The sequence below is a fragment of the Jaculus jaculus genome, chromosome 5, assembly GCF_020740685.1.
Source record: "Jaculus jaculus isolate mJacJac1 chromosome 5, mJacJac1.mat.Y.cur, whole genome shotgun sequence".
Classification (NCBI taxonomy): domain Eukaryota; kingdom Metazoa; phylum Chordata; class Mammalia; order Rodentia; family Dipodidae; genus Jaculus; species Jaculus jaculus.
The window spans coordinates 108,148,056-108,171,805 of NC_059106.1; the positions used below are offsets into that span (position 1 = coordinate 108,148,056).

At 44.5% G+C, this 23,750-nt stretch overlaps 1 pseudogene; it reads left to right on the forward strand.

The window, feature by feature from the left end:
* The first annotated feature begins 5,000 nt into the window (after nt 1-5,000).
* LOC123460694 lies at nt 5,001-13,623 on the forward strand (annotated as a pseudogene).
* The last annotated feature ends 10,127 nt before the right edge of the window (nt 13,624-23,750 follow it).

Below are 23,750 nucleotides of genomic sequence, written 5' to 3' on the forward strand. Positions count from 1 at the left end.
CTGGAGGCCCTAGTATGCCCATTCTCTCCCTCCCTCCTTCCCTCCCTCCCTCTCTCTCTCCCTCTCTCTCAAATTAATTATTTAAAATAATAATTAAAAAGAAATATGGTCATGGGATATTAATAAGAAATAAGGAATTCAAATTGGGTGTGGTGGTACCTATAATTCCAGTCCTCAGAGGCTGAAGCAGAAGGATCTGTAGTTCAAGGCCAAGTCAAGCTACAAAGTAGGATTCTTTCAAAAGAAAGAAAGAAGGGGAGCTGGGTATGGTAGCGCACACCTTTAACCTCTGGAGGCAGAGGTAGGAGGATCGATGTGAATTTGAGGCCAGCCTGGGCTAGAGTGAGACCCAACTGGCGAAGGGGGGGTAGAAAAGGGAGGAGTTCAAAGACAGTGTTTTTGAGCTGAAAAGATGCACTAGCACTTATGGCACTTGCCTGCAAAGTCTAAGGACCCAGCCAAGTTCAGGTCCCCAGAACACAAGGAAAGCCAGATGCACACGGTGCCACATACACATGGAGTTGGTTTGCTGTGGCTGGAGACCTGAGCACTCACCATCTCTCAATAAGTAAATAAAAATAAATATTGTTTAAAAGAATATTCTTAGAGGTAGGATGATTGCTGTGAGTTCTGGGACTACAAAGTGAGTCTCACATCAGTCTGGGCTAGAGTGAGACCCTACCTCAAAAAAAAACAAGAATATCCTTTATCCCAGTAAAGGAATAAAACCAAATCTTCTGTTTGAGTAATTGTTAGGCAAATGACTCATATGTAAAATAATATTGCTACTTACTTACCTCACTAGATGTCACGAATGAGAAGCCTTTTCCTAGGGGTGACTTGAATACCTAGATAGGTTACAGAGGACAGACGAAAGGACAATTACACCAAAATCAGTTTTGGTGAACCAGTGATTATACTGGGGTTACTTGCGGAGCAGGTGGGGCTGCTTACTGGAGCACGGATGGCTCAAGGCAGCTGCACCACCAGAAAGCCCACCCAGCACAGGCGAGGACGCCTGGAAGCTGCATCTCTGGAGCTCACGGAACAGCCTGCTCTGCCGGGAGGGGAGTGTGCAAAGCACAGTGGAGTCATATAGCAGGGTCTTGCATCTCTTTCCCAGCCTTGTTGACTTGCTAAGTTTCTGGAATTTTCTCCCTGCCTCTCCCAGCAAGGAGTGTTTCAGTTTCTAATTAACTGAACCATGGAGAGTAGCTGTGTGACATAAGTTTAAGTCTGGTAGAATTGACTTCCTGAATCAAAGCCTCTTCAGAGGAGAATCTTTCAATTCTGAGAAATCTGCTGCACAACACTTGAACTTGAATAGTGGTAGGAAAGACCTATCATCTGGCTGTTTCAGTTTTTTTTTGTTTTGTTTTGGTTTTTTTTTTTTCAAGAAAAGGTCTCACTTTATCCGATACTAACCTGGAAATCACTCTAGGTAGCCACAGGCTGGCCTTGAACTCACCATCATCCTCAGCCTCCCTAGTGCTTGGATTAAAGGCATGTGTCACCACGCCCAGCTCCATTATCATACTTCATAGAGTCTAAGAGAACTTCAGCTTTAATATGTAGCATTATTTTATGCATTAAGAAGAAATGCCCCCTCAATGCATACATCTAGAGTTCGTTTGCAGTGGCTGGAGACCCTAGCACACCCATTCTCTCTCTATCTGCTTCTTTCTCTGTCTGTCGCTCTCAAATAAATAAGTAAAAATAAACAATATTTTTTTAAAAAGAACAAATGCCCCCTCCCCCACCAAAAAAAAAAAGCTGGGCATGGTGGCTCATACCTTTAATCCTTGCACTTGGAAGGCAGAGATAGGAGGAATTCGAGGCCACTCTGAGACTCACAGATTAACCACTGGGACCTCATGAAATTACAAAGATTTTGTACTGTAAAGGACACTGTGAATAAAGCAAAGAGGCAACCTACAGATGGCAAAAAATCTTCATCAGCTATATGTCTGATAGAGGGTTAATATCTAGGATATACAAAGAACTCAAAAAGCTAAATAATAAGAAATCAAATAAACCAATCAAAAAATGGACTATGGAGCTAAAAAGAGAGTTCTCAAAGGAAGAAATACAAATGGCATATAAGCATCTAAAAAAATGTTCTACATCACTAGTCATCAGGAAAATGCAGATTAAAACTACATTGAGATTCCATCTCCTGTCAGATTGGCTACCATCGTGAAAACAAATGATCATAAGTGTTGGAAGGGATGTGGAAAAAGAGGAACCCTTCTACACTGTTGGTGGGAATGCAATCTGGTCCAGCCATTGTTGAAATCAGTGTGGAGGTTCCTAAAACAGCTAAAGGTTGATCTACCATATGACCCAGCTATAGCACTCCTAGGCATATATCCTAAGGACTCATCTTATTTCCTTAGAAGTATGTGCTCAACCATGTTTTTTGCCGCTCAATTTAATAATAGCTGGGAAATGGAACCAGCCTAGATGTCCCTCAACTGATGAGTGGATAATGAAGATATGACACATTTATACAATGGAGTTCTACTCAGTGGTAAAGAAAAATGAAGTTATGAAATTTGCAGGAAAATGGATGGATCTGGAAAGGATTATACTAAGTGAGGTAACCCAGGCCCAGAAAGCCAAGCGCCACATGTTCTCCCTCATATGTGGATCCTAGCTACAAATGATTGGGCTTCTGCATGAGAAGGAAAAAACTCAGTAGCAGAGGCCAGTAAGTTAAAAAGGAGATATAAAGGGAAGGGAGGAGGGTACTTAATAGGATGGTATTGTATATATGCAAGTAGAAGAATAGATTAATGGGGGGTGAAAAGGCCCAAAGGGAGGTCAGGGGAAGAGACGGAGTAAAGGAAGGGTAGAGGGAGGGCTAATCAAGATCTAAGAGGATGCAAATAAATCATATGGAATGATCTTCTCTTTTCAGATGGCAGTAACCTTGGGATGACTCAGAAGGTATAGTACTGGAAAGAAGTGACTGGAGTACTGAATAACATCTTGATCACACCTTCCAAGGCTCAGGGTCTAATGCAGAAGAGGTGGCAGAAAGAATGTAAAAGCCAAAGGAAGGGTAGGACTCCTTACAACATGCTCCCTCCAGACATAAAATGGCCTGGATATCCATGACCTCATAGTGCCAAGAGGAGGAACAGATCATAACATAAAATATAAGAGAGACTGATTGAGATGGGGAGGGGATATGATGAGAATGGAATTTCAAGGGGGAAAATAGGGGGAGGGAGGGTATTGCCATGGGATAGTTTTTGTAATCATGGAAAATGTTAATAAAAATTGAGAAAAAATAGAAATAAAAACAGAAAAAAAAAGAACAAATGCCCCCTCCCCCACCAAAAAAAAAAAAAAAAAAACGCTGGGCATGGTGGCTCATACCTTTAATCCTTGCACTCAGAAGGCAGGAAGGAGGATCGTCCTGAATTCGAGGCCACTCTGAGACTCCATAGTGAATTCCAGATCAGCCTGAGCTAAGAAGAAATGCTAAGCTGGGGAGATGTTTCAGTATGTAAAGTACTTGCCATGCAAATATGAGGACCTGAATTCAGATCCACATCACTCATGTAACAGTAATGGCAGGTGTGGTGGTGCTTGTCTGTAATCCTAGCACTGGGGAGCTGGAGAGAAAAGGATCTTAAACTTGCTGGCGAGCTTGTCTTTTTATTTGGTGAGTTCTGAGTTAAGTTTAGTTTAGTTTAGTTTAGTTTAGTTTAGTTTAGTTTAGTTTAGTTTAGTCAAAAAGTAAGGTGAAGAAGAGAAAGACATTGATAGGCTGGAGAAATGGCTTGGCGGTTAAGGTGCTTGCCTGCACAGGCAAAGGATCCAGGTTTGATCCCCAGTAAAGCCAGATGCACAAGGTAGTGCATGTGTCTGGAGTTTGTTTGCAGTGGCTAGAGGTTCTGGAGCACCCATTCTCACACTCACTCTCTGAAATAAATGAATAAAAAAAAATTTTAAAGGCATTGACAAGGGATGGAGGGTGCTTGCCTGTGAAGCCAAAGGACCCAGGTTTGATTCCCCAGGACCCACATGCATGTGTCTGGAGTTAGTTTGCAGGGCTGGAGGCCCTGGCGTGCCCATTATCTCTGTCTGTCTCCTCTCTATCTCTTTCTCTCTGCTTGCAAATAAATAAATTTTTTAAAAAGACATTGATGATAACCTCTAGCCTCCAAACACATGCTCATGTGTACCCTCACCCATACATATGAACAACACAAACTCTCATTCACACCATATACACACCAAAGAGGGAAAAGGACAAAAGACCTGAACAGGCACCTCATCCTAAAAGATACAAAGGCTGGGCATGTGGTAAAAAAGAAGCTAAAAGTTAAACTAATTTATTGAGTTACTATAACAATTGTTGAAGAGCTAAATCTATCTTTGTCAATGGAAAAATCCCAGAGAGAACTGTCCAGAAAGAGCCCAGAGGGGTGATAAGAAGGAAACACAGCTTAGGCCAAAACAAAATAAAATGGAATTTATTATTAGGATGGCCTGAGTACAGAAATGATTGATAGGTAAGTTGTTATGTCTTGTTTGTTCACTTAACTCTTCCCTTGGCTATGAAAACTACAAAATGGAAATAAAATCTCAGATCTGGGTCAGAGCTACTTTAGAGAACTATCTGAAGCTCTTTGGCCTCAGGATAAATAAACTTCTCTGCTTTCACTCATATTGGTATTGGAATGCTCTTCCCAGAAAATAAAATATCTACAATATCTCTGGAGGCCCAACGAGATTTTCTTTTTTTTCCTTTTCCTTTTTTTTTTTTTTTTTTTTTTTGTTTTTGTTTTTTTTTTTTTTTTTTTTTTCCCGAGCTAGGGTCTCACTGTAGTCCAGGCTGACCTGGAACGCACTATGTAGTCTCAGGGTGGCCTCGAACTCACGGCAATCCACCTACCTCTGCCTCCCAAGTGCTGGGATTAAGGGTGTGCGCCACCATGCCTGACTCCCAAGAGATTTTCCTTTGCCAAGACCCCTGTTGGTCAGGAATGGCGGCCACTTCTGGGCCTCCTAGCCTGCCAAAGATCCCTGGAACTGGGAAACGTGCCCCCAACATGATTGGGGTCCCCTTCCAGATGGCCCAAGGAGATGGTGAAAGCCAGAACCAGAGTTCTTGAGTAGAAGGAAACACCACACCACTGAGCCAGATGTCTGGACCAGATAAGAGCTCCCCAGGGAGGAAGGGAGAGTATTACCATGGGATATTGTTTACAATCATGGACGTTGTTAATAAAAAATAAATCAATTATTAAAAAAAAGAAAAAGTCCTGAAGGACTGCATAGATGATTTAGCAATTAAGACACTTGCCTACAAAGTCTTAACGACCTGGGTTTGATTCCCTGCTACCCACAAAAAGCCAGATGTACAATGGTGTATGTATCTGGAGTTCATTTGCAGCATGGCCCTGAGTGCCCATTCTTTCTTTTTCTCTCTCTCCTTGCTTACAAATAAAATAAAAATATATTAAAAAATAAAACTAAAGAAGTAAGTTGGGCAGGTGGTACACACCTTTAATCTAAGTACTGAGGAGGCAGAGATAGGAGGATTGCTGTTAGTTCAAGGCCACCCTGGGAATTCTAAGCCTACCTTGAAAAAAAAAAAAAAAAAAACCTAAAGAAGTGTGGAAAGCTGCAAGGAGCCAAAGGAGAGAAGCTGCAGGCCTAGAAGAATCTCAAAGAGCTGCCAAGTCTTTAGGGCTAAGCATCTCAGATACCACCAGCCTAAGAGTTGCAAGACTGGCTGCTGTCACAAACTGAAAAATCCCTATACCCAGGCCCACCTAGAAATGGAAATGCCATCCCTGCTGAGAGCTTAGGAATCCTTCCTAGGCCTTCTCAAATGTTCCCCAAGGCCGGATGAGAGCTGTGTCACTAGAGGGTACCCGCTGTGCTCCGCCTGCCTGCTGCAGCTGCTCACTACTACAAATGCCAAGAAATTCAAAAGCTCTGAAGACCAGCACTTGGAAGAGCTCCTTACCTACCTATGATTTTTATCTAGATAGAACAAAAGGACACTGGGCAGCTATCTGGTAACATTCCTGTTTGTTTGTTTGTTTTAATATATTTTATTTATTTATTTGAGAGAGAAAGATGCAGAGAGAGAGAAGAGAACGGGCACGCCAGGGCCTCCAGCCACTGCAAACAAACTCCAGATGCGTGCACCCCCTTGTGCATCTGGCTTACGTGGGTCCTGGAGAATTGAACCAGGATCCTTTGGCTTTGCAGGCAAATGCCTTAACCACTAACCCATTTCTCCAACCACACATCCTAGTTTGAAACATGCTCCTTGGCCTCTCCTCATAGACCTGGTGTGGAGTCAGTCTGCATGGCATTTATGAGACCTTCTTGTTCTTGCTTACACTAAGCCTAGGGAAACTTCACCCAGTCAAATGAGCCACAAACTAGGTATATCCCAGAAAAACAAATTATTTCATCAACAAGACATGCTTTATATTTCTCCAAATGGACAAGTCAAATCAAAAGTGCTTAGTCGAGGCTAGAGGGATGGCTTAGTGGTTAAGGCATTTGTCTACAAAGCCAGGACGTACCATAGCCAGATGCACAAGGGGGCACACATGGCTGGAGTTCGTTTGCAGTGGCTGGGAGCTCTGGCACACCATTCTCTCTCTCTCCTCTCTCTGTCTCTCTTTCTCTCTCCCCCCCCCCCTTTCTCTGTCAAATAAATAAATAAAAATAAAATTTTGTTTTTCAAGATAGGGTCTCACTCTAGCCCTCACGGTTATCCTCCTACCTCTGCCTCCCAAGTGCTGGGATTAAAGGCATGCACAACCACACCTGGTTTAAAAAAACTTCTTTTGGTTTTTCAAGGTAGGGTTTCACTCTAATTTAGGCTGACCTGGAATTCACTCTGTATTCTCAGAGTGGCCTTGAACTCACGGCGATCCTTCTACCTCTGCCTCCCAAGTGCTGGGATTAAAGGCTTCTGCCACCACACCTGGCTTTTAAAAATAAAATCTTTTTTAAAAAACTGCTGAGTTGACTAGAGAGATGGCTTAGCAGTTAAGGTCCTTGCCTATAAAGCCAAAGGACCCAGGTTCAATTCCCTAGGACCCATGTAAGCCAGATGCACAAAGTGGCACATGCATCTGGAGTTCTTTTGCAGTGGCTGAATGTCCTGGTGCACCCATTCCCTCTCTCTCTCCTTCTCTCTGCCTCTTTCCCTCTCTCAAATAAAAAAATAAAACATTTAAAAAAATTTTAACTGCTGAGTCATGGGGCCAAAAAGTATATCAAATGATATGTTTTTTCATGCAATTCAAGTTTTACCATCCTGATGCCTGCAAATGTGAATATTTCTACCAGTCTTTGTTCCCTGACAAAAAGAATCAGCTTCCCAAAAAGGAAGGGTTTACATCTGTTCTTTTCTCAGCCTTTTAATGAAATATTGTCTGCTCTGGAATAAAGGATTCGTGATGGAACCTTTTTTTTTTTTTTTTTTTTTGCACAAACAAGACTTAAATTCACTTTATTCGAAATAAGAAGTACTGACTTCCAGTTAAGATGGTGGTGTAGGAACCACACCAAAGCAGTGTAGGGGAGAAAAAGCCAAAAAAAAAGCAAACAAACAAGCAAAATACACTCTTCTACTAAAAAGTGAGGTGTATAAGAAATTATCAACTATAGCAGAGAAGTAGGAGAGATCTAGAGCCCACAGAAGCAGGCAGAAGCAGCACAGCAGAGGCAGAACCAGGTCCACTTGGCCACAGCCTCAAGGTTAGGCCTGAGCCACAGGAAAAGCCAGGTGAGGGGATTCTCCACTAACCCTGGAGCTCCTCACAAACTCAAGAAACAAGAAGGGAAGATGGCAGGGACCAAATGAGGAGCTGCTTCTGAGGTAGAGGATCACACAGACCAGTGGGAGAACTATAGCCACCATCCACAGCCTCCTGCATACTCCCCCACCACCACCAGCGCAAGCACCCCCAAGTACCAGAGACCTGGGTATGGAAGCACACCTACACTGCACCTGGAACTGACAACCAGAGCAGTGATCCAGTGACCCAGCCAGCCTACTTGAGCCCACAGCATAGCAAAAAGGGACCCAAGCAGGAGCACAGCATAATTGAGACCAAAACAATCCAAAAAAGTAACTGGATTACACTAGGTCAGTACCCGCCAAGTAAGCCTGGTATATAGGCTTGAATCAGAAGTGCTAATTGTATCTACCATGTCAAGATAAATTATATGTTCAATCTGATGGCTGGTTGGAATTGCCATTCTTGAATAAGCTATATTTTGGGCTTGTCATTTGTTGCTTCCTGATTTATAGTGCCTTTGTTTCTTCTTCTGTTGTTCATTACAGAAGGGTCTTACTGGGTCACAAGCTGACTTGTAACCCTCAACACACCAGAAATCTTAGCCTCCTAGTTGACAGGATTAAGGGTGTGGGGTAACACATATCCTAAGGGACTGTGACTTTGTTAAAGAATCGGGTTGTCATAAAACCTAATCTTACATAAATACTCTCTGCTGTTTTTCATTGAATGTGTACATTGTTTAGTTAAATTTTAGTATCTGCCTATAGTTTGCTCCACTCAGCCTACTTGAATATTCTTATAGCAGGCAAACCCAATATCTAGGGTCACTTTTGTAGTTACTCTGAGAGTCTTAAGAGCCACAACTAACACCTTAAGCTCCTACCCTGAAGATATATAACATCAGATTGATTGATACATCTAATAATACTGAAGATAATTAGAAAATCCAAGCATTACATTAATCCAAATGCAAAAATATATACATTGGGCTGGAGGGATAGTATAGTGGTTAAGTGCTTGCCTGTGAAGCCTAAGGACCCCTGTTAGAGGCTCGATTCCCCAGGACCCATGTTAGCCAGATGCACAAGGGGGCACATGCATCTGGAGTTCGTTTGCAGTGGCCGGAGGCCCTGGTGCACCCATTCTCTCTCTCTCTCTCTCTCTCTCTCTCTCTCTCTCTCTCTCTCTCTCCCTATTTCTCTCTTTCTGTTGCCCTCAAATTAATTAATTAATTAAAATATTTTTTAAAAATTAAAAAACATATATATACATATGTGTGTGTATGTATAATAACACAAGAAACATAAAAAATCAAAACAATATAAATCCACCAAAAAGTATTAATGCACCAGAAATGACCTACAGTGAGACTGATTTAGAGAAAATGTCTGAGAAATTTCAAAAGAATGATTATAAATAGTAGGCATTTTCAATAAAATCATAGAAGAAATCTTGTCCCAAATTGGGAAAGAGGTGCCAATGCAGAATCAGGAATACTTTAGAACACCAACCAGAAAAAATCTGTAAAGAACCTCCTTCTTGCCATATTATAATTAAACTACCAAACATACAAACCAAAGAAAAATACATTGAAAGCAGTTACAGAGAAAAATCAAGTCACATACAAAGGCAAGCCCATCAGGATCACAACAGATTATTCAACACAAACTTTAAAAGCCAGAAGGGTGTGGAGAGATGTATTTCAAGTTCTGAAAGATAGCAACTTTCAACCCAGGTTACTTTATCCTGCAAAGCTATCCATTCAAATAGAGAGAGAAATAAGCATTCCACACCAAAAACAGGCTAAAGGAATATTTGAAGACAAAACCAGCTCTATGGAAAATACTTGAAAGAATCCTCCATGCTGAAGAGAAAGAAAAGCACACAGATAAGGAACCTGTGGGGGTGGAGGGGGATACTCAAATACTAGTTAATACAAGAAAGCAAAGGAAAAACCAGAAGAACTACAAAAAAATGGCAAAAATAAATACACACCTTTCAATAATATCTCTTAATATCAATGACCTCAATGACCCAACCCAATGACATAGGTTTGCACACTGGGTTAAAAAGCAGGATCCTTCAATTTGCTGCCTCCAAGAAAATCACCTTTCTATCTTAATGTGAAAGGTTGTAAAACAGTGTTTCAAGCAAATGGGCCTAGAAAACAAGCAGGGGTTGCTATCCTAATATCTGACAAGATAGACTTTAGTCCAACATTACTTAAGAAAGATAAGGAAGGTCACTTTATATCGAAAGGCACACTCCACCAGGAGGACATTACAATCCTAAACATATATACATTTAACATAGGGGCTCCCAACTTCATCAAACAAACGCTATCAGAACTAAAGTCACATATAACACCAAACACAGTAGTAGTTGGTGACTTCAACACCCCACTCTCATCTATTGACAGGTCATCCCAGGAAAAAATAAACAGAGAGGCATCTGGATTAAATGAGGTCATAGAACAAATGGACCCAACAGATATATATAGGACATTTCATCCAAATGCTACAGAATACACATTCTTTTCAGCAGCACATGGAACATTCTCTAAAATAGACTATATTAGGACACAAAGCAAATCTTAACAAATACAGGAAAATTGAAATAATTCCTTGTATTCTATCTGACCACAGCAGAATCAAATTACAAATCAATAGCAAGAAGAGCTATAGAGCATACATGAAATCATGGAAACTAAACAATATACTACTAAATGATGAATGGGTCAATGAAGAAATCAAGAAGGAAATCAAAAAAATCAGAGTCAAATTGACAATAAGAATACAACACACCAAAACCCTTGAGACACAATGAAGGCAGACCTAAGAGGGAAATTTATAGCTTTAAGTGCCTATATTAAGAAATTAGAAAGGTTGTGAGTAAATGCTTCACCTTAAAGCCTTGGAAAAAGAAGAACAGGCAAATCAAAAACCAGTAGATGGGAAGAAATAATAAAGATTAGAGCAGAAATTAATGAAATAGAAAAAAATCTGATCAACAAGATTGATAACCCTTTAGCAAAACTGACCAAAAGAGAGAGAGAAGAGACACAATAAAATTAGAGAAAAAGGCAACATCACAACAGATACCAGAGAAATTGAAAAAATCATATGAACATACTATAAAAGCATATACTCCACTAAGTGTGAAAATCTGAAAGATATGGAAGATTTCCTACCTGAATTAAATCAAGATGAGATTAATCATTTAAACAGACCTATAACAAGTGTGGAGATCCAAGCAGTTATCAAAAATCTCCCACCTAAAAAAAGTCCAGGCCCAGATGGATTCACTGCTGAATTAATTTTACCAGACCTTCAAGGAAGAACTAACACCACTGCTTCTTAAGCTTATCCATAAAATAGAAAAAGAAGGAATCCTACCAAACTCCTTCTACAAAGCCAACATCACCATGATACCAAAGCCAGGCAAAACAAGAAAATTACAGACCAATCTCCCTCATGAACATAGATGCAAAAATTCTCAACAAAATATTGACAAACAGAATACAAGAATATATCAGAAAGATCATTCACCCTGACCAAGTAGGCTTTATCCCAGAGATGCAGGGATGGTTCAACATACACAAATCAATAAATGTAATACATTATATAAATGGACTGAAGGACAAAAATCACATGATCATCTCATTAGATGCAGGGAAAGCATTTGACAAAATCCAACATCTCTTTATGATAAAAATCCTACAGAGACTAGGAATAGAAGGAAAATATCTCAATATAATAAAGGCTATTTATGACAAGCCTACAGCCAACATATTACTAAAAGGAGAAAAACTAGAAGCCTTTCCACTAAAATCAGGAACAAGACAAGGGTGTCCACTATCCCCACTTTTATTTAATATAGTACTGGACGTTTTAGCCATAGCAATAAGGCAAGAGACACACATAAAAGGGATACAAATTGGAAAGGAAGAGATTGAGTTATCATTATTTGCAGATGATATGATTCTATACATAAAGGACCCTAAAGACTACCAGCAAACTGTTAGAGCTGATAAACACCTATAGCCATGTATCATGATACAAAATAAATACATAGAAATCAGTAGCCTTCCTATATGCTAATAACAAACACACAGAGGATGAAATCAGAGAGTCACTCCCATTCACAATTGCATCAAAAATAAATAAACAAGTAAATGAAGTACCTTGGAATAAACCTAACCAAGGAAGTAAAGAATCTCTACAATGAAAACTAAAACACTCAAGCGAGTAATTGTAGAAGACACTAGGAAATGGATAAGCATCACTTGTTCTTGGATCAGAAGAATCCATATTGTGAATATGGCAATCTTACCAAAAGCAATCTACACATTTAATGCAAGCCCCAAGAAAATTTTAATGGTATTCTTCATGGAAATAGAAAACCAATCCAAAAATTCATTTGGGATCACAGAAAAATCTCGAATGTCTAAAACAATATTGAGCAACAAAAATAAGGCCGGTAGTATCACCATACCTGATTTAAACCTTTATATTACAGAGCCATAGTAGCAAAAACAGCATGGTACTGGCACAAAAGCAGACACGTAGATCAGTGAAACAGAATAGAGCACCCAGATGTAAGTCCAGGCAGCTATAGCCACCTGATATTTGATAAAAATGCCAAAATAGTCATTGGAGAAAAGACAGCCTCTTCAGCAAATGGTGCTGGGAAAACTGCATATGTATCTATAGAAGGATGAAAATAGATTCTTCTCTCTCTTCATGAATAAGAATTAAGTCCAGGCGGCAGCAGCAGCGGGGGCTGCAGGCGGTCGGGGATCCAGGCAACCGGCGGCGCCATCGGGGAGGGGGAGGGGGGGCGCAGGGGACTACAGGAACGGCCTGGAGTCTCAGGAACTGGAGCCTGGGGAGCTGCTGCCGGAACCAAGCCCGAAGAGGAGCCACCCCGCGCCCACCCACCCCCACCCCCACCCCCACCCCCACCCCCACCCCCACCCCCACCCCCACCCCCACCCCCACCCCCACCCCACCCCACCCCCACCCCCACCCCCACCCCCACCCCCACCCCACCCCGCCTCCAGCTCCGGGCCCTGGCCTGGCTCGGCAGCCCCCGGCAGCCAGGAGGAGGAGGAAGAGCAGGGGCTGGTCGAGGGTGACCCCGGGGACGGCGCCACTGAGGACCCGGAGCTGGAAGCGATCAAAGCTCCAGTCAGGGAGATGGAGGAAGAGGCGGAAAAGCTAGAGGAGCTGCAGAACGAGGTAGAGAAGCCGATGAACATGAGTCCTCCTCCAGGCAAGGCTGGCCCAGTGATCATGTCTATTGAGGAGAAGATGGAAGCTGATGCCAGTTCTATCTATGTTGGCAAGGTGGACTATGGCGCAACTGCATAAAGTTGGAAGCTCACTTTCATGGCTGTGGTTCAGTCAACCGTGTTACCATACTTTGTGACAAATTTAGTGGCCATCCCAAAGGGTTTGCATATGTAGAGTTCTCCGACAAAGAGTCAGTGAGGACTTCCTTAGCCTTAGATGAGTCCCTGTTTAGAGGAAGACAGATCAAGGTTATCCCCAAACGAACCAACAGACATCAGCACAACAGACCGGGGTTTCCCACGTGCCGCTACCGTGCCGGACCACCAACTACGACAGTTCCCGATCTCTATTCTACAGTGGTTTTAACAGCAGGCCCCGGGGTTGAGTCTACAGGGGCCGGGCTAGAGCGACATCATGGTATTCCCCTTACTAATAAAATGTGTATTAGGAGGAGAGAGAGGAAAAAAAGAGGAAAGAAGGAAAAAAAAAAAAGAATTAAAAAAAAAAAAGAAAAACAGAAGATGACCTTGATGGAAAAATTTTTTTTTAAAAAGATATACTGTGGAAGGGGGGAGAATCCCATAACTAACTGCTGAGGAGGGACCTGCTTTGGGGAGTAGGGGAAGGCCCAGGGAGTGGGGCAGGGGCTGCTTATTTCCTCTGGGGATTCGCCACGGACACTTCTCAACTGTGCCACCACACCTGGACTTTTAAAAAATTTTTTTAATTTTTTTATTTGAGAGTGACAGAGAGAGAAACAGGCAGATAGGCATGCCAGGGTCTATAGCCACTGCAAATGAACTCCAGACGCATGTGCCACCTTGTGCATCTGGCTTACGTGGGTCCTGGGGAATTGAGCCTCAAACTGGGATCCTTAGGCTTCACAGGCAAGTTCTTAACTGCTAAGCCATCTCTCCAGCCCTAAAAATATTTTTTTCGTTTTTAAATTTTTATTTACTTATTTGAGAGAGAGACAGAGACAGAGACAGAGAAGGGTTGTGCTAGGGCCTCTAGCCACTGCAAACTCCAGACGCTTGTGACCCCTAGTGCATCTGGCCAACATGGGTCCTGGGGAATTGTACTGGGATTCTTTGGCTTTGCAGGCAAATGCCTTAACCACTAAGCCATCTCTCCAGCCCTAATTCTGAATTTTTCAGTAAAATGTGATAGGGCCACAGGAAGTTAAATATCTGTACAGCAGGCAGAATGTTGCTGAGCACACAGCACAGGCTAAGTGATCACGTACTGGTGCTGAGTGAGAGGAGGGAAGCAGAGAGCAGAGTACCTCTTGGGATCTGCTTAGACCATGGATTACACCAATGAGTCTCAAGATGTCTGGTGCCTTAGCATCACTGGATACTTGCTAGAATGCTAGTTCTCCAGCCTACTGAATCAGAACTGGGGCTGCCTAGACCAGCTGATCTCCTGGCGGCTATCAACTAAAAAGGTGAACAATAAATGTGTGTGGCTTAGAATCAACCTATTATGAGAGCTGGGGGTATCACATTGCATAAACTGAATGTGGTGGTATTGTGGGGTTCCCCAGAGGGGTCCCTGCTCAGGGCTGTCTACGCAACCCCAAGAACACTCACGCAGGATGCTCTCAATGCAAACCGCACGAGGTTTATTGAATCCGATGCATTGGGGCTCAACACAGATTCCTCTCGCAGGAGGGGTGAAGAGCCCCTAGCAACGGGTTTGGTCAGCTTATAAAGGCTAAAACCACAGGTATGCAGAGTCATAGGGGCTTTCCAGCCGTGGGTCCCTCTGATTGGGTGGGGCCCACGGGGTGGGCTCGTGTCTGGGGGCTTCAGATATGTGTTGACCATTGATTGGTTGTGTCCAGGTGGGGAGTTATCTTAATGAGGAACTCGAGTTCCTGGAATTTAGGCATTGTATAAGGCATACAAAAGGTCAGGTCCTCATGGTATACTTTTTACAAAATGGAGGCAGTTGCAAAATGGCAGTTCTGTGATTCAGTGCAGCAGCAAGCAAGCCACATTACAGAAGCTTAAAAAGGCAAGTTAGCAGAGCAACTAGAAAACAGGGCAGCAGAAATAGGGCAACTTTTATCCTTTCATTTCCCCCTTTTCTTTGTCATAATTCCAATCATGGAATTTCAGTTTCTGCAAGAGACTGGTACTGTTGTTTAAGTATCATGACTTGGACGGTGCTGATCCTTTCTCTAATAAAGGTAACTAATCTATTTATTATGCATGGACCAAAGGTGAAGAGGAGAATTAAGATGATAAGTGGCCCTAGCAAGGTGGAGATTAAAGTAGTCATCCAGGGGGACCTGGTGAACCAGGATTCATACCAAGACTGGTTCTGTTGTCTCTCCCATTTGCGTTGTTCTAGGCTTTCTCGTACTTTCTGCAAGCTGTTTTCTATTAATCCAGTCTTGTCTGCATAGAAGCAGCACTCTTCTTTTAGAGCTGCACAGAGTCCCCCCTGTTGTAAAAATAATAAATCTAGGCCTCTTCTATTCTGTAATACAACCTCTGAAAGTGAAGAAACCGAGTCCTTTAGGTTCTGCATTCCTGACTGTAACTCTTGTAGATCTTTGTCTATTGCTAGGCTGAGCTGAGCGTACTGTTGGTTGGAGGTGACAAGGGAAGCTATGCCAGTGCCTGCTCCTGCAGCGCCCAACCCCATTATTAAGGCTAATGTAAGGGTAGTTATAGGCTCTCTCTTATTCCTAGAAGGGGTGGAAGGGCCAGAATTCCAGATTCTTTGAAAATCATCAGAATTTCTTATAGCAAGTCTGGGCAGCAAGTTGATAAGCACACAATAGTCCTTTTTCTCTAGAAAAGTTGTTTTTTCTATATAGGTAGTTAACCCTGTGGAGCAAGCGAGGTAGGCGTCCGAGGGGGCCGAAACATATTTGTAATTTTGGGAGTCTATGCTGAGAATCTGATTACAGATCTCCTGGAGGGAGGTAGGAGGCAACATGCGAGGGCCTACCAGACAGAGTCCTGCTCCAGAGACAAAACTCATAGTGAGTCCCTGAGTGCCAGGTGGGGGCCGCCAGCGTAGGCCAGAGGTCTCATTGGTAAATGTTACATTTCCTGAGGCGGCTAGCCCTTCATAGAAGGGGGGGCTGGAAGAGTAACAAATCCAACATTCCTTTAGACGTGGTGGGGCTAAGTCTTTTTCTTCTATGGGGCTTTTTCTTTTTATTGTAATATAGTCCCATGAAGAGTAGGGGCGCCAGGACCCATCTCCAGTAGTTTCACATCCTCAGGAGGCACAAAAATAATCGTTATAATAACCGCAGTAATTTGATGTTCTTGGCCTATGGGAGGGTCCGGGGCAGACATAAATTGGGGCCGTATTGAGAAGGGTTCTGTCAACCGTGTTGCCACACTCATACTGGGGAAGGTATCGATTTCCAGTATTTATAGGCTTGTTTTGTGGCCAAAAATGGTTGGGGGTGCCCCACTGTGGGTCGGCTCCTAGGGCAAGAGCACACAGGTCTACCTCGAGAGGGGGCCAGGGAGTAGACGTTGATAGTTGAGATGTGGAGTTAGCTACATCTCCTGCTTGGTTAATGATTTGCCAGGTATAATTGTAAAGTTGGTAGGGTGAAGAGGATAGAGAACAAGGCAACAATATAGTTAACAATGTCCAAACCTTAAAAAACTTCATCATGATTGACAGAGACACGGTGAAGGTGCAGTTTAAGGGGGTTATCAGTCTTTGTCAGCTGCCAGCGGGGGTCAGGTGATGGAGCTGGTTTCACGTGAGATGCGTGGATCCAGGCAGCTATCCCGTCTACCTTCACGGCAGTGGGTGTCGTCAGGAGTACCATGAAGGGCCCCTTCCAACGAGGTTCGAGGTTTGAGGGTCGGTGTCGCCTCACGTAGACTGAGTTCCCCGGCTGGTATGAGTGTGGGGCTGGGTCCTTAGCCGGTAGATAGCTCTCTTTTAGCTTTGGCCATAAATCCTTTTGGAGGATATATAGCGCCTGGAGCCTGTGATTCAGATCAGAGGAAGAAATCATATCTGGGTTCTGCATTAGCAATTTATTAAGTGGGGTTGGGACCCCAAATAAAATCTCAAAAGGAGTTAGGTTAAACTTGTAAGGGGTGTTGTGAACCCGGAAGAGGGCCCACGGAAGAAGCATCGTCCAATCTGTACAGCCAGTCTCTAAGGACAATTTCGTTATGGTCTCTTTTAATGTTCTATTCATTCTTTCTACCTGTCCTGAGCTCTGGGGTCTATAAGCACAATGTAATTTCCAATTAATCCCCAAAGTTCTGGCCACCTCCTGACTTACCTGGGCAACAAAGGCAGGACCGTTGTCTGAGCCTATTACCTGAGGCACCCCATATCTGGGGATGATTTCTTCTAAAAGTTTTTTGGTTACCATTGTGGCTGTCTCTTTCTTAGTGGGGTAGGCTTCCACCCATCCAGAGAATGTGTCTATAAAAACTAGAAGATATTTATTCCCATAGCGTGCAGGTTTCAGCTCGGTGAAATCAGTCTCCCAATACAAGCCTGGTCGATCTCCGTGAAGTCTCTTACCAGGGTCCGTCTGGGAGGTCTGGGCATTTACTTTTTGACATGGGATGCATTGTTTTACCAGCTTCTCAGCTATTTCTTTAAGTCCTATTATGTGATAATCAGTCTTTTTGAGAGTTTCTATTAATTTTCTAGCTCCAAAATGAGTTAGCCTATATAGCTGTTGCAGAGTGGATTCTGCTTGTTGTCTAGGTAGGATATGTTTCCCTTCTTCTGTCTCCCATCTTTGGGTGTCCTTATTAAATTTCTTTTGTATTCTAGTCATATCTTTTAGGTCCTGTTCAGTATATTCTGAAGGCTGTAATTTTGGGAGGCCAATTTCTTTTTCAACTAAGGGGAGCAGATACGTTCCTTGAGCAGCCTTTTGGGCCTCTACATCAGCCATCCTGTTTCCTCTTGCCACTAGAGAGTTTCCTTTTTGGTGCCCCGGACAATGGACTATAGCCAGCTTGGCAGGCTGATGCAGGGCATCGAGTAAATCTAAAATTTCTTGTTTGTTTTTTTTTTTTTTAATTTTTATTTATTTATTTGAGAGTGACAGACACAGAGAGAAAGACAGATAGAGGGAGACAGAGAGAGAATGGGCGCGCCAGGGCTTCCAGCCTCTGCAAACGAACTCCAGACGCGTGCGCCCCCTTGTGCATCTGGCTAACATGGGACCTGGGGAACCGAGCCTCGAACCGGGGTCCTTAGGCTTCACAGGCAAGCGCTTAACCGCTAAGCCATCTCTCCAGCCCTCTTGTTTGTTTTTGATTTCTTTTCCTGCAGAGGTTAATAATCCTCTCTGCTGGTAGATGGCACCATGCACATGTGCAGTTGCAAAAGCATACCGGCTGTCTGTATATATGGTAGCCTTTTTCCCTTCTGCCATATTTAAGGCTTGGGTTAATGCAATTAATTTGGCCTTCTGGGCTGAAGTCCCTTCAGGCAGTTTGTTAGCCCAGATCACCCTGTCTCCGTCAACAATTGCCGCCCCCGCCATCCGCTTACCTTCAAGGAGGTAGCTACTGCCATCAGTGAACCAGGTTACCTTGGCATCCGGTAGTGGCTGGTCTGTCAGATCAGGTCTCGTTCCGGTAACCTCAGCCAAGATGTCCCCATAGCTGTGAATTACTGTGGAGTCGGGATCTGGCCAGAGGGTAGCCGGATTTAGTTGAGTGGGGGGTGCAAACTTGACTCTGTCCGAGTTAAGGAGGAGACTCTGGTAGTGGGTGATTCGGGCGTTTGAGAGCCATCAGTCTGGAGGCTGACAGATGACACTCTCCAGTGCATGGGATGCAATGACTGTGACAGTCTGCCCCAGAGTTAATTTATCAGCATCCTTTAAAAGTAAAGCCACGGCGGCAATAATCTTGAGGCAAGGGGGCCACCCAGCAGCCACAGGATCCAATTTTTTTGATAAATAGGCCACTGGCTTTCACCAGGGCCCTAGTTTCTGAGTCAGTACCTTTTGCAATGCCTTTCTGCTCATGTATATACAAGTAAAATGGCTTGGAGGTGTCAGGAAGGGAGAGAGCAGGTGCCTTTAAGAGGGCATGCTTGATGTCGTCAAAAGCCTGTTGTTCCTCTCCCCATTGGAAAACTGCAGACGTCTTAGTCAAGGGGTAAAGGGGGGCCGCCAGGGCGGCGAACCCCGGTATCCACAGTCTACAAAATCCTGCAGATCCCAGGAATTCCCGTACTCGCCTGGCATTTGCAGGCACTGGGATCTGTTCCACAGCCTGTTTACGTGCTTCCGTCAGCCATCTCCACCCTCCTTTCAGAGAATACCCCAAGTAGGTTACTTGCCTTTTGCAGAGTTGGGCCTTCTTCGCCGAGGCGCGGTAACCCAGGCGGGCCAGTTCCTCCAATAGTGCCTTTGTCCCCTGTTCACATTCAGTTTGGGTTCCAGCTGCGAGGAGTAAGTCGTCAATGTATTGGAGGAGAGTTACCTGGGGGTTTGAGGTTCGGAAGGAGGCCAGGTCCTGGTGAAGTGCCTCGTCAAAGATGGTGGGTGAATTTTTGAATCCTTGGGGCAGCCTAGTCCAAGTCAACTGTCCGGAGATTCCGGAGTCAGGGTCCTTCCATTCAAAGGCAAAGATAGGTTGACTCTTTTCATTTAATGGCAAGCAGAAAAAAGCATCTTTCAGGTCCAAGACTGTGTACCAGTCCCAGTCCGGGGGTAGTGAACTCAGGAGGTTATAGGGATTAGACACAGTTGGGTGTAGGTCTTTGACCCTTTTGTTAACCTCTCTTAAGTCTTGAACTGGGCGATAGTCATTGGTGTTTGGCTTGCGCACTGGCAGCAAAGGGGTATTCCAGGGGGATTGGCACCTTTTTATAACCCCTAATTTTAGAAGCCTCATTATGTGAGGTTTGATTCCTCCTCTGGCCTCCTGGCTCATGGGGTATTGTCGTACTGAGACAGGGGTTGCAGAAGCCTTTAGATTAACAATTATTGGTGGTTGATGGGAAGCCAGTCCCATCCCGGCAGTTTCAGCCCAGGCTCCCGGGACTTTGGTGAGCCATTTATTCATGTCTGTGTTAGTTTGAGGCCGTTCAAATAGTCTATGTTCATCTTCTAATTTCATGGTTAAAACATGGATAATTTTCCCATGTTGGTCAGTTACTTGAGGGCCCTTCTTTGTGAAGGTAATTTGAGCTCCCATTTTTGTTAGCAAGTCCCGTCCCAATAAGGGGGCAGGGCAGCCTGGAATTACAAGGAACGAGTGGGATACACAGCCCACGCCTAGGTCCACTGTTCTTCGGGTAGTCCATGAAAATTGGTGATTTCCAGTAGCCCCCAGCACCCAAGATTTTCTGTTGGAAATGGGTCCCTCTGATTTCAGTAGGACCGAATGTTGGGCGCCAGTGTCCACCAGAAATTGGATGGGTTTCCCCTCCACCTTCAAGGTTACCCTAGGCTCGGGGAGGGGATCCGAGCCCCGTCCCCCTCATTCATCATCTTCTAGGGTCAAAACCTCCTTTGGTTTCTTTTTGGGGCAGTCCTTAATCCAGTGTCCCTTCTCTTTGCAATAGGCACATTGGTCCTTTTCTAATTGGCGCCTGTTGCCCGGGTTCTGCTTCTGCCTAGTATCCCTAGGTCTGCCTGCACTTCCTTTATTCTGGATTACGGCAGCCAGAATTCTAGTCATGTTTTTTTCATGTCTCTTATCTCGTTTTTGGTCCCTTTCTTCCTGTTCTTTTGCCCTCCTCTCTTCTTTTTCCTCTTCAGTTTCTCTTTTATTATAAACCTTTTCTGCTTCCTTAACTAAGTCTGACAGAGTATAATGGCTTAACCCATCTAGTCTTTGTAATTTCCTTCTGATATCTGGTGCTGACTGATCTACAAAATACATCAGCACTGAAACTCTTTGTTCCTCCACCATAGGATCAAAGGGCATATACCTACGATAGGCCTCCATGAGGCGCTCAAGGAACACATAGGGGACTTCATTAGGTCCCTGAATGACTTCCCTTACCTTGGCCAAATTGGTAGGGCGTCTTGCAGCCCCGCGGAGACCAGCCACCAGAGCCTAGCGATAGATTCGGAGATGCTCCCTACCGTCAGGGGTGTTGAAGTCCCAGTTGGGTCTGATCAGGGGGACCCCGTCATCTATGACGTTCTGGAGTTGGGTTGGGCGCCCGTTGTCACCAGGGACATTCTTTCTGGCTTCCAACAGGATACGTTCCCTCTCCTCGGTCGTGAAGAGGGTCTGGAGTAACTGCTGGCAATCGTCCCATGTGGGCTGGTGGGAGAAAACTAGGGATTCCATGAGTGCAGTTAATTTTGAGGGGTCCTCCGAGAAGGGAGGGTGGTTGGCCTTCCATTTATAAAGTTCTGCGGAGGAGAAAGGCCAATATTGTAGGGGTGGCAGAGGTCTCTGAGTTGGGTCATCCCCTGGTCCTAAAGGGGGTGGGGGTCCTATAGCCCTGAGTGGTAGGGCAACGGTAGTATCAGGAGACAGAGCTCGCCTACTTCGGGTCCCCATGGCTGGGCCTCCCTGTGCCCCTTCTGGTGAGGGGGCAGGAGGAGGAGCTGTGGGGGTGTGGGTTGGCAGGTAGGGTGGTGGTGAATCCAGGAGGAGCTCCGTCTGAATGTCCGGGTAAATCTTCTTTTCCTCCTGGGGGGGGTCCTGCAACGAGAACTTTTGAAGTCCCCGAGGGGCTACTGTTAGTGGGTTGGGGAGGAATCCAGGGCTTCAACCAGGAAGGCAGGTCTTGGACAAGATCCTGCCAAGTAAAAATGTAAGGCATCTGGTCGGGGTGGCCTCCGGGCTCCTGCAAGATGATCCGTTTAACAGCCTGAATAAGATCTGGGTTAAAGGTCCCTCCTCGGGGCCATCCAACATTAAACATAGTCCATTCTCCCTCACAAAGAGTTTGCCATTTTCCTTTCTTTATTTCAACAGATAAACTATGAGCTCGTCTCTTAACGTCAGTCCAGTGAGCTAAAGTCAAGTCCAAAGGGGTTGAGATAGTCTGTCCCATGTTAGGAGGGGAATAAAAGAGATAGGAGAACAAAAGGATCTGGAGAACACCGAGAACAAAGAGACAAAGGCGGCCCGATCACTGCTCGAGTAAAAATGAAACTGAAGCAGATGGCGGCGAGCGGGACCCAGACGATGCTTCCCGACAGATCCGATTCTTCAGATAGGAGACAGAAAAACCTGTCTCCTGGGGGCAATCAGGAGCGTCCTCCAGATTGCTGGGTGGTGGTCCTCAGGCCCATCAGCCCCGACTCAGAGCACCCAAAGGGAAGGCATCCAGATACTGAAACCGGTTGAAATTAAAAATTTTTCCAGAGGACAGAGATAAAAGTACAGACGTACACAGACAAGACAGGAGGCGCCTCTTACCTCTGAGGGGTCCTAGATGAGGTCTGGGGTCTTGTAGAGTTTCCCGGCCCATGCACCAAATGTGGGGTTCCCCAGAGGGGTCCCTGCTCAGGGCTGTCTACGCAACCCCAAGAACACTCACGCAGGACGCTCTCAATGCAAACCGCACGAGGTTTATTGAACCCGATGCATCGGGGCTCAACACAGATTCCTCTCGCAGGAGGGGTGAAGAGCCCCTAGCAATGGGTTTGGTCAGCTTATATAGGCTAAAACCACAGGTATGCAGAGTCATAGGGGCTTTCCAGCCGTGGGTCCCTCTGGTTGGGTGGGGCCCACGGGGTGGGCTCGTGTCTGGGGGCTTCAGATATGTGTTGACCATTGATTGGTTGTGTCCAGGTGGGGAGTTACTTAATGAGGAACTCGAGTTCCTGGAATTTCGGCATTGTATAAGGCATACAAAAGGTCAGGTTCCTCATGGTATGCTTTTTACAAAATGGAGGCAGTTGCAAAATGGCGGTTCTGTGATTCAGTGCAGCAGCAAGCAAGCCATATTACAGAAGCTTAAAAAGGCAGGTTAGCAGAGCAACTAGAAAACAGGGCAGCAGAAATAGGGCAACTTTTATCCTTTCAGTATACACCTCTTTAGTACTGGAGTGGTGGAGACAAGAGAATCGGAAGTTCAAGGTAACCTCGGCTACATAGCGAGTTCATGGCTGTCCTGGGTTCCATGAGGGAAAAGAATAAATCCTGAGACTATATAATATTTTCTGGGGGAAGTCAAGATAGAGAGCAGGGATCTGGTTCTAAGTGTACCTGCCATATGTACAAGGTTACAACAGACCACAGACTGTTGCAAGTGCAGTAGGGGGTATCCTTGAAAACAATCCTCTGCCCTATACTTTTCTGTATGTGAATGATAAAATACATTGGCAAAGGGTTCCACTCCTAGTGAGTCTGTGATGCAGTTAGTCTTTCAGAGTTTACAGATATTACTCAAGACCAATGTCGGTGGCAGGACTAGGATTGAAACCTGGGTCTTCAGTTCGCTTTTTATACTTTCTCATAGCTGGTTACTAATTTGGTCTTTCCCTGTCTCATGCTAGTTAGAGGGGAAACTAGCAAGGGGTCACAAGCAGTGCAAGCCGGAAAGCTGCAGCTGCCATTTGAAGCTGGGTAATTGACCTTCTGGATTTTAAACCAGCCTCCTGTGACTTAATGCCCCAGAGCCCAATTATCACTGGATAAACTGACAGAATGGAGTTTCTAAATTTGCAAAGTGAGAATTAAAGCTAGGTCACTGCTTCTCTGGTGCTGGAAACGCAGAG